This window comes from Asparagus officinalis, chromosome 9 (assembly GCF_001876935.1).
Source record: "Asparagus officinalis chromosome 9, Aspof.V1, whole genome shotgun sequence".
Classification (NCBI taxonomy): Eukaryota; Viridiplantae; Streptophyta; class Magnoliopsida; order Asparagales; family Asparagaceae; genus Asparagus; species Asparagus officinalis.
In genome coordinates, this window is record NC_033802.1 from 10,122,190 (window position 1) to 10,141,663 (window position 19,474).

General features: G+C 35.2%; 1 protein-coding gene across 1 annotated transcript in view; it reads right to left on the reverse strand.

The window, feature by feature from the left end:
- Positions 1–13,941, reverse strand: part of LOC109823181 (polyadenylate-binding protein-interacting protein 4-like) — a 35,213-nt gene extending 21,272 nt beyond the window's left edge. The window contains exon 1 of the mRNA XM_020389466.1: positions 13,744–13,941. The gene's annotated coding sequence lies outside the window, so the exon portion shown is untranslated. The remainder of the gene's footprint in view (positions 1–13,743) is intronic.

Consider the following 19,474-nt stretch of genomic DNA (forward strand, 5'->3'; position numbering starts at 1 on the left):
TTCCTCAATTTCTTCTACAATTCCTTCTCAATAGAGTTGCAATCTCAAACATGGCTAGGAATGGAGCTAGGAAAGTCAATAGAGGTTCCAGGACCTCTCAATTGGTATTAGAGCCAGCTGGATCTGAAGCAGCTGAAGAATTCATGACTGATCTCGATGATGTTTCTGCTGACGAGATGACTCAAGATGAAAGAATGGCTCGTGTGGAGGATGCAATAACTCAACAGAGCCTACTCAATCAGCAATTGACTGCAAGAATGAGTGAGATATCTTCTTAGTTGTAAATTGTTGTTCAAGAACTCAAGAACTTCAAGGATGTGGAAAAAGGAATCTCAGGATCTGGAATGAGGAATGATCAGAGAATTTTGAGCTCTAGATCAAGAGATGACCGCGGAATCTTGGGATCAGGCGTTAAGGAATCAAGCAAGGATGATCAAGTCAATGAACATACCCCTCAATCTCAGAGAAAGGTTGATCTCACTGGTGACTTTCAATCAGCTCACAATCTTGGTAATCCCTTAACCCAGAAGAATTCTTTCTTCAGTAATCAAAAATTGGTTCAACCAAAGTCCTTGCATTTAGATTTTCCCTCTTTTTCTGGTACTGAGAATGTAATAGCCTGGTTAGAACAAACTGAACAAAATCTTTGACTATTATGACATAAAGAATGATGAATGGGTTAAGGTTTGCTCTTTTTATTTCAGAAATGAAGCGTTACAATGGTATAGATGGTTTACAAGAAATCTTGAAGGTTACAATCGATGGGAAGTTTTCAGAGAGGAGATAATTACAAGGTTTGAACCTAGTGAGCTTTTAAGACCCTATGATGTTTTTTTGATGTTTTTTTCACTATGAAACAAACCTCTACAGTTAGGGTATTTGGAAATTTTTGAACAAGCATTAGGCATGGTAGATGACCAAACCTTCTAGGAGACGCATACTGAAAAAATTCATAGGAGGGTTAAAAGATGAGTTGAGATATGAAGTAGATGTTGCCAGGCCATCTTCTTTGAAAGGAGCAGTGTCTTTAGCTAAACTGCTTGAGGATAAGCAAAAAAATGAAAGGAAATTAAAAGGAAACCGGAATGCTTTTAATCAATGGGGTCCTTCAACAAATTCCTCTCATGATTTTCCTGTACGAGAGAACCATCGTTCCTCTTCTCAGTTCAAGAAACTCACTCCTGAAGAGATACAAAATAGGAGTCAGAATTTATGTTTCACATGTGATGAAAAATGGCACAAATGGCACCAGTGTAAGGAGAAGCGTTTATTCATTTTGGAGGGGATCTTAGAAGGAGGTGTAGAGAAGAGTATAGATGATTATATGGTAGACACAATAGAGCTAGCTGAAAGTTTAGTGAAGGGAACTCCCTCTATATCAGTGCAAACTCTTAGTGGAATCACAGCCTCTCACACTATTAGAGTAGTAGGCTATTATAAAAACCAAGCAATTAGCATTTTGATAGACTCTGGATCCACACATAACTTCATTAATGCTAAATTGGTCAAGAAACTTGGGTTGACAGTGACAAAATATGACAATTTTGATGTCCTAGTAGCTAGTGGAGAGCTAATCAAAGGAGCTGGAGTGTGCCAAGTGTTGAGTCCTCTTGTTTTGATGATGCTTTAACAAACAATTTACCACTGATCTTGTTTTCAGTATCTTGTTTAGTGCTGTTTTAGCATATACAGGTATATACAAGAATTTGACATACAACTCATTTATTGAAGCCATGCACATCTCTAGTCAATTCAAGCCCAGGCTTCAGAAGAATTCTTCTTGGTATACTTAGTATAGGTTTATATATTGTGTGACATTCTATGAGCTCAAATACACACACATACATCATTTATGAATTTTTCATTAAAACAAAGGTTTTTATGCAAAATACATTCAAATATGTTTTGGGTCATATAAACTATGTTAATATCATTTACTATGCCCATATAAAGTATATACAAGTTTTCATTTGTTGATTTGAACCAAAATTACAAAAACAACATGTTTTGAAAAACATGTATTTTAGACTTTTTGCATATTCAAATGTTTTTACAAATGAGAAGAGCTATTTGAAAAATTCCTTTTCCAACATGTTCATATTCATGTTCATAAACTTTCCCCAAAGTTTTACATTTTTTAGAAATTATTTTCTATTTTTAATAGAGCTTCAAAAATCATCTTCAGAACTAATTCTGGCATATTTCTTGTGACCAGTCGACTGATGTGTCGACTAAAAAATATGGCTGGAATCTTCATTTAGCCTCTGCTCCATTTTAGTCGACTGATGTGTCGACTGACCATGTCAGTCGACTGATAAGTTTTCATCAGTCGACTGAAAAGCTGGCATTTGAACTTAACGACCAGCTCATCAGTCGATTGGCGGCGCCCGTCAGTCGACTGATAAGCTCTCCAACGGCTAGTTCTGAGAAAAATCTGGTTCTTGATTTTTAGGATATTTTGCTGGTCTTCATTGGGTTTTGTACACTGTTTTCTCTTCCTATATAAACCCCCCAATGTCTTCTTCAGCAAATGCAGTTTTTCATGTGTTTTTAACAAAAGTTTAAAAGATTATCAAAGTTTGTTTAAGAGTTTTAGTTTGGTTTAACAAGAGGTGGCTTGCTCTTCAAATTGAGGAATTCATCCTCAATCTTCTTCAACCTCTCTTGTGTTTTATAGAGAACTTTTCTAACTCTATTTTCTAGCAATTTGTCCTTGATTATTTATATATTATTATTGCTAGTTTGTTGATTGAGTTAGATTTCATTTATTTTCTTTTATCACACTTATCCACATTTGAGCTTATAGTGTTTCATACAATATATTGTTGGATAGTAGTGTGTGATTTAGTGATATTGGGATTCATTGAGTTCTCATCAATTGTAGAAAACATCCATTACTGTAATTGTGCTTATTGTGAGGTTCACTTTGTAATCCACTTGTACACCGAGAGAAGTGTGTGACGAGAGTCAGGGATCGTCCCAAGAAGAGTAGCGTCGGTTGACGAACTTAGGGAGAGGTTGTATCCGAACACTTGAGGGAGACACGTCTAGTTCCAACACTTAGTGGGTGTAGAGTGGGATTACAAGAGTGTTGATTATAAAGTTTTCGGTTAGCTAGAAAACCGAGTGTGAGGTGTAAACGTTATTCGGGTAAGCGTAGAAAACCCGATTGTGATAGTGGATTTCTCCCCGGGAGTGGGGAGCGGAGACGTAGGACGAAAGGTCCGAACTCCGTGATCATATTGTGTGTTTGCATTGTTTTTTTTTTTTGTACACTTCTTGTTTTGTTTATATTACCTTTGTGTTAAGTTGTATATCCTCGCATATATCATATCTTTGCTAGGATATATCATATTGTATATTGCTTATCCTAGCTCATATATATTATTGCATTTCATACTTGCTAGGATAACTTGTTAATTAATTTTAATTGGCATTTCAATTGGATTAGATTAGCATAAGACCCTAATCACCCCCCCTCTAGGGTCTAACAATTGATATCAGAGCTTGGTGCTCTTTGATTTAAGGTCTAATCGTCTTGAGTTAAATATCCAAGTTAGCTTATTGTGCTAATCTAATTTTGAGCTTTATTTGTATCTTGCTTGCCTTTTATATTATGGATATGCATGGTTTAGGTTATGATATTGCTCCTAGATTAGATAATTTCCTCTATACCCAATGGTGTATTAGATTTAAACTTTTTGTTCAATCTAAACACTTTGATTTATGGGAAATTATAGATGATGCTTATATTGTGCACACTTTGGAGAAATCCAAATGGAATAAGAATGATCATCGTATGATTACAATGAACAATATTTTATTAGAATATTTGCTAAATGATTTTAATTCATCTATGTCTAACAAGTTTGTTCATTTTGATAGTGCTTACAAACTTTAAAAATTTATAGAAGCACATCAAGGGGACTTGGAGGTGATCCGACAAGCCTTGGAGGATCCCGCTTCAAGTTCATATGGAGCTTCATGCACACGGCCACTAGGCGATAGCCCTAGTGAGGTTTGTGAGTTCGAAACCATTAATGATTTACCTAATGATGAACTTGCTTGTGCTAGTGAAAAATTATTGCATGCCTATAACAAATTGCATAAAGAAATCTGATCATGAGAAGCTAGTGTTCAAATTTGATGTCATTGAAAATAAAAATACTATGCTTAAAGAAAGCAATGACTTATTAAATTTGGAAAATAAAAATTTAATCTCATCTATTGCTAGCCTATCTCATGCTAAGATTGATGCCATGTTAGAAGTAGAGAACATAAAGAATGATACAGCTTCTTTTGTAAATGATTATTTATGTTCTACTTCTAAAAGTGCATATGTGCCTAAAAATAAAGACTTGAATCTTATGAAAAAATACATTTCATCTTTAGATTCAACTTTAAAAATATGTTTTGATAATCATAAGAGGCTTATGAAAATGTGTGTCAACTGTCAAGTCTAAATCATCATCTACTCATCATGCACACATATATAGCAAAGTTTATAAGTGTTCAATTTGTGGCCGAAAAGGTCATCTAGCTAAATTTTGCTATGATGCACACAAACATAAAAATGTCAATGCTCCTTGTGCATCTCATGTAGCTTCTTCATCACATGTACACACACATGCACCCATTGTTCATCATAAGCATGCTCATGTGTATGGATGTGATCTTTGTGGACGTTTTGGCCATTTGGTAAAATTTTGCTATGATTTGAAAAAGAAATCTCCTTTGCCAAATGATTTTATTAAGCCACAAAAGTTTAAATGTGATGTTTGTGGTAGATATGACCACTTAGGAAAGTTTTGTTTTGATAATGTTTCACATTTGCAAAAAGCTTCAAATAATTCATCTATGTTTGCAAATGTTTCTAATATTTCCCGTGCACAATCATTTGGTCAACGCAAATTATTTCAACCTTATCATTGCACAAATTGCAATCGTAAAGGTCATTTATACAATTTTTGTTTTGACCGTATCTGTGCACAAAACACACCCCAATGGGTTCATAACCCTAGGACCTTGGATTTAAAAGATGGGAGTCATGTCCCAAATTCTTTCAGCACCAAAAATACTTGAGTGTCTTTACAAAATTAATTTGAGTTTCTTTTATGATTTTTGTCTTATAGGATATGTTTCAAATTGTTTTGTAAAATTACTATACACATAAATTTTTTTTGAAAACTTTTTATGTTTATTGAGATATGGTTGATATGTAGTTTTATAGGAATAATTAATATCATATAGGCCTTTAAACATTTAAAAAAAATTATTACAAACTCTTTTAAAATAGTCTATATAACTGTTTTTCAGCACTTCAGTCGATAAATCAGTCGACTGATGACATCAGTCGACTGGTATGTCGACTAACGAACTCGCTAAAGCAGAGTTAGGTTTGCGGTTAAAAATTTTGCTGTTTTGATTGAATCTGACCCGCTTCGCCCAGCTTTCATGTCCACTCATCTCCTTGAGAGATTGAATCTCGACCGTTCATCTCTCCTCATCATCCCCAATTCTTCCTCAACTGATCGAGTTCTCCCTATTCCAGTCGACGAAACCCCCATTCTCTCCTCCGACGATCACTGTCTCTCTGTCCCCTCGTGGCCGGAGCTTCCTTCTCAGGTATTTTATCTGCTCTTGAAATCTCTATCTATCTATTATCATGAATCGAAGCCATAAACGACCTAGGTCAAATCGTAGCAATGCTTCATCCTCTCAAAACCCTGCTCCAAACCCTGCTCCAAACCCTAATGTCCCAAACCCTACAACTGAAAATGTTGTGATCTATGAAAATCAATTACTCTCTCCCTCTCTTCTTGGTAAATATCGTGACCTCTGCCGTTTAAAAATGTTTCCCGTCAGATATGTTAATTTTGATGTGTAAACATCTAAAAGTCAATACTGTTCTTAAGGATGTTGGCTTATATCACTTATTTGACTCCACAAATGCTCTACCATATTATCCATATCTCGTACAGCTATTTTATGCAAATCTACAAGTCATCTCTTCCGACCCTCGCACTCCTATTATCACATCTGTCGTTAAGGGTCGTCATCTATCCTTTACCGCAAACGAGCTTGCAGAGATTCTCGGGATTCCTAGGGGGGACACTCATCTTTCTGAAATCAAGTTTGCCGACCCAGCTATTGTTCCACTAGTTCTCCTTCATGGTCGTCATCCTCCTCTTGACCCCCACAACACCACCTTCCTTGCAAAGGTTATTGGGAGAATCCTTAGCTATAACTTGATCCCCAAGACTGGGGGTTATGATCATTACTCCCAAGACCTAGCTTGTGCCATCTATGGGATTATAGGTTCTAAAACTCTCTTATGGGGGAAAATCATCTTTGACTTCATGGCCTCCTCTCATACAAAATTCCTACCCTTCGGAGCCATCCTCTCCACTATATTCAAGCATTTCGATGTCGATGTTTCAAATGAGCCTTCTATCAGGATTCGTCCTTTCATTGACTCAGCCTTCTATCAGGATATATCTTGTTGTTCATATTACCTATCCTAGCTCATATAACTTGTTGTATTTCATACTTGCTAGGATAACTCATTAATTAATTTTAATTAGCATAAAATCGGATTAGATTAGCATAAGACCCTAATCACCCCCTCTAGGGTCTAACACCAAGAAGTGCCACTAGATTGCCAAGAGGTGAATATTCAAGTTAACTTGTTGATTATGCCTATGGGAGGTAGTCAAATTGTGTTAAGAGCAAATTGGATGAAGACTTTAGAATATATCACATTGAACTTCAAGAAACTGCAAGTGACATTTTTGTGTGATGGAGTTAAAAGAACTTTACAGGGAGTAATTCCAGGAGAAATGCAGCTGGTTAATGAAAAAAACATTGTAAAATCTTTCAGAGAACAGGCAGAAGGGTATTTGATTCAATTGTGTAGTATGAGCTTACAAGAATCAGCAGCAGACGCTAATTATAGAGAGCTACCTGCAGATATGCACAAACTGATACAAGAAGTTGATGTTGTACTACAAGAATTGCCTCATCTTCCTCCTAACAGAGAGATAGACCACAAAATTTCACTAGAAAAAGGAACTAAGACAGTCTGCATTAGGCCTTATAGACATGCCCACTTCTTGAAGGAGGAGATTGAAAAACAGATTGAGGAAATGCTACATAAAGGAATCATTAGACCTAGCAACAGTCCTTTTTCTTCACCAGTAGTGATGGTTAAAAAATTTAATGACAGTTGGAAAATGTGTATAGATTACAGGTCCCCAAACAAATCTACAATCAAGGACAAATTTCTCATTCCTATCATAGATGAGTCGTTAGATGAGCTTCATGGAACACAGTTCTTCACTAAGCTTGACTTGAAATCCGGTTATCATCAAATTAGAATGTGTGAGTTAGGCATTCTAAAAACTGCTTTCAGAACACATAGTGGACATTTTGAGTTTCTGGTTATGTCATTTGGCCTTATAAATGCTCCTTTAACATTTCAGGCTCTCATGAATACTATTTTTAAATGTCTACTCAGGAGGTCTGTATTGGTTTCTTTGATGACATTTTGGTGTATAGAAAGACGTGGTAGGATCACTTAACCCACTTGATGCAAGTGTTTCCGCTAATGAAGGATCATCAACTGGTTGCTAAAATGTCAAAATACAGTTTTGGACAGAAACAAGTGGAGTATCTGGGGCATATTGTGTCACAAGAAGGGGTTGGTGTAGACCCTAATAAAATCCATGCTATCATTGAGTGGCCAATACCTCAGACACTAAAAGGGTTGAGAGGTTTCTTAGGCCTAGCAGAATATTATAGGAAATTCATCAAAGGGTTTGGAGTAATAGCTCAACCCTTAACACATCTCTTGAAGAAGGAAAATTTTACTTGGAATGCAAGCGTTGAAAATGCCTTTAAATCTTTAACGCTTGCCCTAACCAATTCCCCAGTTCTAGCCATGCCTGATTTCAATTTACCCTTTGTGATAGTGTGATGCCTCTGGTTCTAGAATTGAGGCTGTGTTAATGCAAAAAGAAAAACCTATAGCTTATTTTAGTTTTGCCTTAAAAGGGAAAAATGTCACACTATAAACTTATGAAAAAGAACTACTATCATCCTGTCTACAAAAAGGTGGCGGCAATACTTACTTGGGAGGAACTTTGTGATCAGAGCTGACCATCAAAGTTTAAAATACCTACTTGAGCAGAGGATCCATACAGGCATTTAGAATAAGTGGCTGACAAAACTGTATGGTTATGATTACACTATGGAGTACAAGCCAGGGAGACTGAATAGAGCCGCTAATGGATTATCCAGAGTCCATGAGGATGAAGTGGAGGTTTCAGTCAGGACCATTACAATTTTAGTTATATCTACTATTAGTAGTGGCTGGTTGGAAGATATTAAGCACATGTGTTCTACAGACTCTTTTTTCAAAGAGCTTGATGCAAGATTACAACAAGGCCAACTGGAAACTAAAGAGTATTCTAAGAAGGAAAGAGTATATTACTACAGAGGCAAGCTTTTGAATAGTCCTACTACTGAATACTTGAAGACCTCTCTACTTAAAGAACACCATGATAGTTCTTTTGCGGGACATTATGGGTTTACCAGAACATTACACAGGCTAAGAAGGGCTTTCTATTGGAAGGGGATGAAAAAGGATGTTCAAATGTATGTTCAGGCTTGTGATACTTGTCAAAGGGCAAAAGGGGAAAATATTGCATCTCCAGGCAGGCTCTGCCTATTCCAAAGTATATCTGGGAAGATTTGTCAATGGCTTTTATCACAAATTTGCCAAAGAGTGGGACTCAATCTGTTATATTGGTAGTGGTTGACAAGCTATCAAAATATGCTCATTTCTTTGCACTATCACATCCATATACTACTCAATCAGTGGCCCAAGTGTTTTTTGAGGGAGTATTCAAGCTCCATGGCATGCCTAAATTTATAGTAAGTGACGGGGATCCCTTATTTACCCATCTATTTTGGAAAGAATTATTCAAGTTGCAAGGGAGTCAACTTAAATTCAGTTCAGCATATCATCCTCAAAGTGATGGCCAGACTGAGGTAACTAACAAAAATTTAGGATGTTTCTGTTGTCACAAGCCTGAAGGGTGCAGCAGAACAAATGAAGAAGTTTGCTGACATACATAGAAGTCACAGAAGCTTTAATGTAAGGGAACTAGGTATTCCTTAAACTCCAACGTTACAGGCAAATCAGTGTGTCTTCGTACAAACCTCACAAGCTCTCTCCCAAGTATTATGTAACTTATCAGGTTTTAGAAAAGATAAGAGAGGTTGCTTACAAATTAGCTCTTCTAGCACAAGCTCAAATCCATCCAGTTTTTCATGTCTCTCAACTCAAATAGAGAATGGGATCTAATGTTGTCCTTCAAGCTGATTTCCCTAGTTATGTGATAGAAATAGTTGATGAACCAGAAGCAATTTTGGACAGAAGATCAGTCGTCAAGGGGAATCGCTTGATATCCCAGGTTCTCATCAAATGGAAGCAGCGCACTCCATTGGATTTCACATGTGAATCTTACCGGGATCTTGTTAAAAAGTTTCCTACATTTGACCTTGAGACAAGGTCCAAATTAAGGGGAGAGAATTTGTCAGGAACTGAGGGTCAGTCGACTGCAGGAACTGAGAATCAGTCGACTGATTGCTGATACGCGAAGGACAGATACGCAAAGCATTTGGACGCAGAGGGGCAGATATGTAAAGACTTTTAAACACGGGGTCTTTGTAATAATTGTTTCCTGTTCGATTAAATTGTTTTCTATTTTTTCTGATACAAACTATTTGTGCACGTAACTGTTTGTGCACGTTTCTGTAACTCTCTAGGATCTGATTTGTAAGAAGACGCTTTGTATAAATAGGAGAATGGGAACATCATGGAGGTTATGAATGAAATAGAAATTTCTTTTCCTCAACTCTCAATCTCTGCCTACATCCTTCCTCAATTTCTTCTACAATTCCTTCTCAATAGAGTTGCGATCTCAGACATGGCCAGAAATGGAGCTAGGAAAGTCAACAGAGGTTCCAGGACCTCTCAAAATCACGATCAATACCTAAAGGGTGCAATCCAAGTAAGCTGACCATACTCCCCTAGGCGCTCTCACAACCAAGATGCGCAGGCTAGGTACTGCCTAGGCGCTAGGTAGGCGGCCAAGGTACGGCTTAGGCCTATGCGCTTTTTAAAATACTAGTACGGTGCACGTGCTTTGCACGTGTGTCCATTTTCATGTTTATATGTAGGCTATAAGTGCGCATTGCAATGATAATTTTATGTATCTAATGTATAGTTTTATTATATAATAGTATTTCAAATTAGTTTGATTTGCATTAACACTTTATTAGATATCAAATTAGTTTTTCCAATCATAAAATTTATACATTTTATTTAGGATAAATTTCACAAATGCCCCAAGATAAAACCCTCGAATTTTTAAAATGTCACAAACTCTTTAAGTTTTAAGGTTCTCAGAAAACCACATTCAAACCTCAAAAGCGTGAAACACAATTTTCATTGGCAAAAATATCAACCTGCATAATTTTACTCATGTGTGAAAAAGTACGAAGCAAGGATTATTGTCATTAAGAAGGATTTTTTGAAAATTGTTGAAAGTTTAAGGGGATTGAGATCGCCAAAGATCCTTTTTTTTTGGGGGGTAGGGTTATGACATTTTGTAAGTTAATGGTTTTATCTAAGAAATGACCAAATTTAAGGGGGTTTTCTAAAAGCCTAAAAAAACACTTAAATACCTTATATTTTCATCTTTCTTAATCTTATACACCCCAAATTGTAAAAGTTTACAATTACATACCCAGCCTGTTTAAACATGGCAAATTAGTATATTATGTGACTTGAATGTCTGAGTATTCGCATGTTCTACTCACATGTTAATTATGGCTTTGTTTTACCCTAATTGATTTTTTTATTTATATTTTTACCTACCTTTTTATAATGAGAGGAGGCTAATTTCAGCCAAGGGTAATTTGGTCTTAACCCAAAAAATTTAACTCAATTTAGAAATTTTAATAGAAAAAATTGGTATTAATAATATATATATTTCTCCTTCATTACCTTGTTCTTGATCTAAATTGAAGTTGAGCTATGATTTAACTATTTTACAAGAAACAACATTGGTAAAAAAGAAACTTATAACACGGGTTAAGAAATCTTAATTAGCTAATAATTTGTTTTGATAAATCCAAAGAGATGTATGACCTAATTCTTCGCCCCCCATGGCCATGCCATTCATTAGCCTTTTGAGATGATACTTTAGGGTTTCGAATTTTATTATTAATTCATTATTCGCATAATTTTACTAAACTGATAGCCAATTTAGTAATCAAAGTATTCTTGACTTGCTATTGTACCGAAAAATTTATGATATGAGTAGATATATGTGAAAAAATAGTCTTATATCTCTCCTCTCATTACCTAGTTATTGTTCTAGATCGATATTCGCAATAGTTTAATGGATTACAGTAAACAACATTGACATAGAAGAGAATTTTTTTTCTAGATCGATATTCGCAATAGTTTAATGGATTACAGTAAACAACATTGACATAGAAGAGAATTTTTTTTTAAATAAACCTAATAACTCAAGTTCAAAAATTTCTTACTTAGCAAATAACTTATTCTAATTTGTTTTGAAATGCTAGTTTATTGACTCAAAATTGTTAGTACATTTCCCTCTTATTTTTCTTTGTTAACAAAATGCTGCATGATTATGGTTAGAGAACAAAATAGTATACGACAATGTATAGAAACTTTAATTATTATTTATTAAATGAAGGCTAAATACCCATATTGGTATTATAATTCAATCCCATTTGCCAAAAAGGTATTTTAAATAAAAAAATCGGCGTTAAGGCATTTTAATTGATTAAAATTACCAATTAGGTCCTTTTTTCTCGTCGGCGATCACTTTTCCGGCGAGAACTCGTCACGTGCGTGGCACGTGATGACTTAATCTGTATAAATACCCATATTGGTATTTTAATTTAACCCCATTTGCCAAGAAGGTATTTTAAATAAAAAATCGGCATTAAAGCATTTTAATTGATTAAAATTACCAATTAGGTCTTTTTTCTCGTCGGCGACCACTTTTTCGGTGAGAACTCGTCACGTGTGTGGCATGTGATGACTTAATCTGTGTTTTAGTTGATGATGTGGCTCGGTTTTCTGATGTGGCTCGGTTTTAGCTGCTGATGTGGCTTAATCACAATTTAAGTCCAAAACGAACCAACCTGAACCCTAAAAATTTCAAAACAAAGATCAAACTTCCACGCATTCACTCCAGATCTCAGATCCAACTCAATTATCTTACCTTTACCGCTAACAGAAGCAGCCAAAACCCCCGATTCCAGGAACTTCTAGAAGAAAACGCCATGGGAATTCGGAGAGAAGAGAGTGAGAAGACGAAGATCACTGCAGACTAGATTGCCGCCGGCGCGGCCATGGATCGATGCAAGAGAAAGAGGTTCTATTTATACGGTAATTTCTCCACGAATTTTTCGCTAATTTTTTTACCAATTTTAGAAATGGGGGATTTTAAAATGCATCGACTCTTATTCTTCCTGCCACTACCACGTCAGAAAACCGGTTGAATTAAAATGCACGTGACCAGTTCTTGCCGGAAAAGTGGTCGCCGACAAGCAAAAAAACCTAATTGGTAATTTTAATCAATTAAAATGTCTTAACGCCGATTTTTTATTTAAAATACCTTCTTGGCAAATTGAGTTGAATTAAAATACCAATATGGGTATTTATACAGATTAAGTCATCACGTGTCACGCATGTGACGAGTTCTCGTCGGAAAAGTGGTCGCCGACGAGAAAAAGGACCTAATTAGTAATTTTAATCAATTAAAATGCCTTAACGCCGATTTTTTTATTTAAAATACCTTCTTGGCAAATGAGGTTGAACTAAAATACCAATATGGGTATTTAGCCATTAAATGAATCACTTATTTTTACATCATCTCTAAAAAAGGGCAAAAAATAATTGAACACCATAGATCTTAGTGTGTAGCAATGCTGATCAAGAAAAGAACATGAAAATTATAAAGATCGTAGAGAAAGTGAGCTCGAAAATACCAAAGTCGTAAGCAGCAAAGAGAGCTAGATTTGGCTCTTTTCTTCTCAATCTAAATTTTAATTACAAATTGGAATGTTGATTGGAGAAATTTGATAAAAGTTTCTTGTTATTTACAGTGATTTGGTAGGAGAGGAATAGTTGTAACGTTTTTTTATCATTAGTGCACATAAAGTTATGTTAGTGTATCATGAGTTAGTGGAGGAGTGTTATGAGTGGGTGATTAATTGAAAAATTGATGGCAATCAATTGAGAGGTTATGAAAAATTGAGCATGTATGCCTTCATGTCTGTATGCATGGATGTGCAAGCATTGAGGAGGTTATAAAAAATTAAGCATGTATGTATGAATGGATGTGCCGAAGAGCATTTTGGTAGAAATGTTTTAACATGGCAACTCACTTTTATAATAGTATTAGATTGCTTGTCTAAAGAGATTGCACAGCTTTACCCTAAAATGATGCAGATTTGCAACTAAGTCCAGGATTTTTAACTTTCATAAACTAAACCCCAAATATGATTTCATTACACTACCTGCATAATAATCCATAATAACATTTCTTTCACTAATTTATTTAAAACTTCATCTTTCCAGTGGCAGGGACATAAAACTCAGCCAAAAATTTTTGATCTTCCAAGTCAAATTACCTCTTTTCGAATCACTGCAAGAAGAAAATTTTTCACTTGATACCAAACCCTAGTTCTGCTCGAAATCCGGGATCAAAGAAATCGAAGTTGATCGACGTTGGAAGATTTGGGGAGTGATTGAAGAAGCTCTCTCTCGCTCGATCTCTCTCGACGTTTTTTTGAAGGATTTTGGAGGTGAGAGCAACAGATCGAACATTTTAGGATCTCTGGACTTTTACGTTAGAAAACGGCCTGAACTTGTCGCGGGCCCCGCGTCGCCCTAACCCAATTTATTTTGGGCCCGGATAGAATGGGCCTCAAGCAGATTCCAGCCTGTTTCAGAACCAGAAGGTTTCTTGTTGGTAGACCCTTTACGCTCTACACGTTTTGTGGACGGACAACCCCAAATCTGTTTTTCCGGATAGAGCCCTTATACTATCGCCAAACTTGGAGACAGAGAAATTATTCTGCTCTTTTTACCCTCGGGTAAAAGAGTTCAAAAAAAAGTTCAATCAAGAAATCTATCTGCAATAATAGAACTGCGATAGATTCATGTGCAGGTGTTGAGGGCTATTCGGTCGGTATTTTAAAAAGATAAAATTGGTTTCCACGCTTGCCACGTCAGCTTTGGAAATCTTAGTCCAAAAAAGGTTTACATTTATTCTGTTTAGTTTACTTGATAAGTTTATGTGAAAGAGGTTTTGAAAAGCTCCCTCTTATTAGATTTTTTATGAAATCCATTTCAGCCTTAAACCATCTCAAACGGATTTCAAGTCATGAAATAGGTTTCACGATTTATTTTTATTTTTATTTTTTTTGGGTAAATCAACCAAACAACACTTAATTTGAAAGAAACGCACAACAATTGGGGCTTGTTTGTTACAAGGATAAAGTGGGTTAAACTTTATCCTCCTAAACTTTCTCCTACCTTTACTAATACTAGGCGGAATGCTCGTGCAATGCCCATGGTCAAAATTTATAATTGTTGATTTTTATTTTATGTATTTACTATTATGGTGTTTTCAGTCACCAAAGTGTGGCCCTTTGTTAACGACGGATAGGTGTCCCCCCTGCATGCACCGCTCAAATCAGATTGACGGTCAAAGCAACCAATGATCCTGACGTAGCCAACCCGTCGAGTCGACATCTCCTTATGTCGACACGAATGCCAGTACTTGTCGATCCTCTTGTCGAAGACAAGTCGTAGCGAGCTCACTCGACCAGTTACTCGACGCCTCGCGAGGTCGACTCGAAATGCGTTACATCTCGGCGAAGCTAAAGGACGACTTCAACCTTGAGCCTCTCCCACTGACAACATGTTAGCGTCGCATTTAATACTTGTCAGGCGCATCATACCTCTAGCCTCGGTAGTCTTCATGACTCATCGGACCACGTCAGCACCGTCATGTCTCCAATCACTTCTCATTGAATGCTGAGTTGATCTCTCCTCCACTCGCCGACCGGCACATGTAAAGTAAGTACTGACGCAGCCGCCGGCTCATACTTACTCACCGCCATCATGTGCTCAACCGAAGTGTCCATTCTACCCTTCCATTACCAATATAAATAGAGCTACTATTCTTTACTAAAGGAGGATTCTGCTTTTTGATCTGATCTTAGATCTTTTACTAATAAGCAATAACTGCACTACACATAAGAACTCTCACAGTTATTTATCTTACACACTCAAGTTCACCAGCTGACTTGATCGTTGGAGCTACAACAGGGTAACCAAGCACTGTCCTCTCACGAATTTCTATTTGTGCAGGCTGAAAGTCACTCTACTCAAGACTAGATATTCAGAGAAGTGAGCGGCCCCTCATCAACCTCACCATTACATATATTTGATTGTTTGGTTACCCATCATCAACATTTACTATAACATAGTTGCAAAACGTTTATGATTATCATATTATATTAAAAAAATTTAGATATTTCAATATATAAAATCTTGTTGGTTTTAATATTTTACCTTCCACACAATTAGTAAGGTTTAAAGTCTTAAAATATTAATGATCTAAGAGCAATTTAATAATTTGGAATTCTAATTTTAAAATATTAATAATGTAAGCACCAATATCTAAAAAACTATTACTATTAATGAAAAGTTAAATCTTGAATTCATCAACGTAAAATGATAGATTTTATCTGGTCATAGAGGATTTTGTTTAATTATAAAGAAATCACTCACACTTAATGTCTACTTCCACTTTCTATTATCTGGCGACCGAGTATTATAGATATTTAAAAACTTTTTTCTAGAATTTTCAGAGTTAGAATGTGCAAATTCAATCAAGAAAGAAACTATAAATTATGTGATCAACTCCAAAATCTGATATTATAATATTCCTACATCTTCTCAATTAATTAACTAATTTCTCAAAATGATTATTCTCTAATTTCATAAAACTATAAAATATAACCTAAGAATGATTTAAACATATTTTGTACACATATGGATTGTATTTTAACAAGATAATTTAGATATATCAAATATTGAATAATATCCAAAAGTTTAGGTTAAAGAGTTAAAAGAATCTACTAACACTCATATCCAAACTATATACTTCATAAAGGTGAGAGATATATGTTAGACCCTAGAGGGGGGCGATTAGGGTCTTATGCTAATCTAATTCGATTTTATGCCAATTAAAATTAATTAATAAATTATTCTTATAAGATAGATATACAATATGTTACAAGTAAGAATAAGCAATATGAACAAAGGGATATATCCTAGCAATGAGATATATGGTAAAATATATGTAAGGATATATAAACAACACAAGGGTAAACAATCTAAACTAAAGATACAATTGTGATAGGACAATATAAACAATGCAAACACATAATATGATCACGGAGTTCGGACATTCCATCATACGTCTCCGTTCCCCACTCCCGGGGAGAAATTCACTATCACAATCGGGTTTTCTACGCTTACCCGAACAACGTTTACACCTCACACTTAGTTTTCTAGCTAATCGAAAACTTTATAATCACCACTCTTGCAATCCCATTCTACACCCTCTCAAGTGTTGGTCATATACGTGTCTCCCTCAAGTGTTAGGAATTACAACCTCTCTCTGGATATGTTACCTACCCCACTCCTCTTAGGATGATCCCCAACTCACACCACACACTTCTCTCGGTATACAAGTGTATTACAAAGTGATCTCACAAATTAAGCATGAATACAATAATAGTTGTTCTCTATAATGGATGAGAACTCAATTAAGCACAACTCAGTGTTACAAACTCTTACAACCCCAATTATACTATATATCTAAATACTATAAGCTCAAAGTGGGTGTGTGTAAAAATGAAAATAAATAAGACTTAACTCAAGAAGAACTAGCAATAAAATTGATATAAAATACAATAGTAAAAATGCTAGGAAATAGAGTTAAGGAAACTTTTCTATAAACACAAAGAGAGGATGATGAAATATTAAAGATGAACTCTTCAATAACTGATGTAAGCTCCTCTTTGTAAAACCCCAAACTTAAAACAAACTAACCAAGCTTAAACCCTTATTAAACTTTTGTTTTAAAAACTTGGATCTTTTGAAAGATGAGAGCAAGGGGGTTTTTATAGCCTCCCAAAATCTCAGTCAAAACCCAACAAAAGACCAAAAAGCTCATAGAAAACATCTACAGAAAATAACCGTTGGAAGCCAACGGATACTTTGGCGGTCGACCGTGAAATTCTCGCGGTCGACCGCGAGGCATATTCAAACCTGAGAAAATTTCCAGAGAAAGCTACGGTCGACCGTGGAAACTTAAGGACTGACGGTCGACCATCACGGTCGACTGCGAAAGTTTCTACTGGCTCCTGAGGAAAAAACATAGGCGCAGTCGACCGTGACGGTCGACCGTGAATTGATACATGAAAATACAGGTTTGAAAACTCTTTTTTGATTTTGAAACTCTGTTTAAAAATATCAAACAAATTCAGAAAAATATAAAATTTTGGGAAATGATTGTAGACATGATAATAAACATACTACAATAACTGGTTTTCAAAAAGGACCTCCCAAATGTAAAATATCATCATTTTACAAAAAGAGTCCAAAACATGAAAATGTAAACATATGAGTTTTGACATTTTAGCTTAACCATGTTTTGAAATATTACAAAATGATTATATAGACTTAATAAAATATGTATACGATTGTTATTAAGTCCATAAACCAATAAAACAATATTTTCATAAAATTGCATATTTTGCAAACATTTCAAAAGTAAATATGATTTCATTGAACTAAAAACGTGTATGTGTGTATATGATTAAGCTTAAAGTACTAACACACATAATATAAAACCTAAAACTAAATATATTTAAGCTTGATCTTGATCTTCAATAGCTTGACTTGGTAATCTTGCGGATGAAGCTTGAACTTGGATCTTGAACTTGAATTGCATTGCTTCAACCACTATATCCGCCAACCTCCATTTGATATGATCGTTATGGCGCAATCCATCCAACCTCCAACATATTGTTTGTTTATAATAAATAAAAAAATACAAATACTAGACAAATAATATTAGATGTAAATTGTTTGTTAAATTATCATCAAAACAAGAAGACCAACAATATAAATTGAACAACTTAATTTATTTTATTAAATAATTTATTACAAATCATAAAAGATAAGGAGAACCATAAAGATCACATAGCCATCCCAAATAAAGTTTAAATTTCTCTTTGTGAATTTTATAGTAAAATATTTTCAGAGATACTAATAGACTTGCTATAAATCCACTCTTATAAGATTAATGTCACATGTGTCTTAAATTGTGCTTTGTTTAAGGTATGTGATCAAACATTTATCTCATGCATTTCTAATAGCTTTAAAGGATTATATACATCAATGCTTGCTTGAATTTTCGTAGGTACTGCAAGCCCAGCACACTCAACAGGGAAGGAAAGGGGCCACCATTAAGTTTATCATCATCATTAGTAGTATTTATATAAATGTAGATAGATTTTTTTGTGCTTTTCACAGGAATAAAAATAGAACAGGAAGAAACAAATCTTAGGAGTCTCATGACAATCCAGCATAAGCTGATTAAAGACAACCATTCAATGTAAAATCTCCAATAAACCATTTAGTACTCAACAATGCATACTTATATTAGTCATCAACAGATCTAAATAGATCATCTCTATGCTAATATGGTCTAAGGTCAACAATGCATACTTATCATCTATCCTAACCATTAAATAAAGCATTAAATACATCTCAAGCATTCTTACTGATTTGCTCTTCAGCCTGCCTGTAGTGATAAGTGAACCTGGTTTGGTATGTTCTGATTAATGCCTTTTCTGTAGTTTCCTTCTTTATTTCTCATAATGTAAAATTCTCTAGCTTATGAATCTGTGAGACATATAAGTAAAAGGCAGGATAGGAAAGAGGGAAATATAACATTTAAGTTTATTCATTTATATCCGATGGTAACTGTTTGATGAGAAAAATTAAAGAAGATAATTGGAGAATTGAATTTGTATTATTCTCTCTAACAGACTTAGAAAAAGAATTAATTATAACTCTCTCAATGTAATTTCTCTCTAACAAACTTAGAAAAAGAAATTACAATCTTCTTGTATCAGATTCCCGATTTACGAAAGAGAGAAAGATCGACGAAGATCCTTCCCTTTGTTTAAAACTGGGTTCTTCTTGATGTCGATGGAATGCCTCCCTTGAATGTTCGCATCGAGTTTGCTTTCCGTTGACGATCCGAATGTTTCT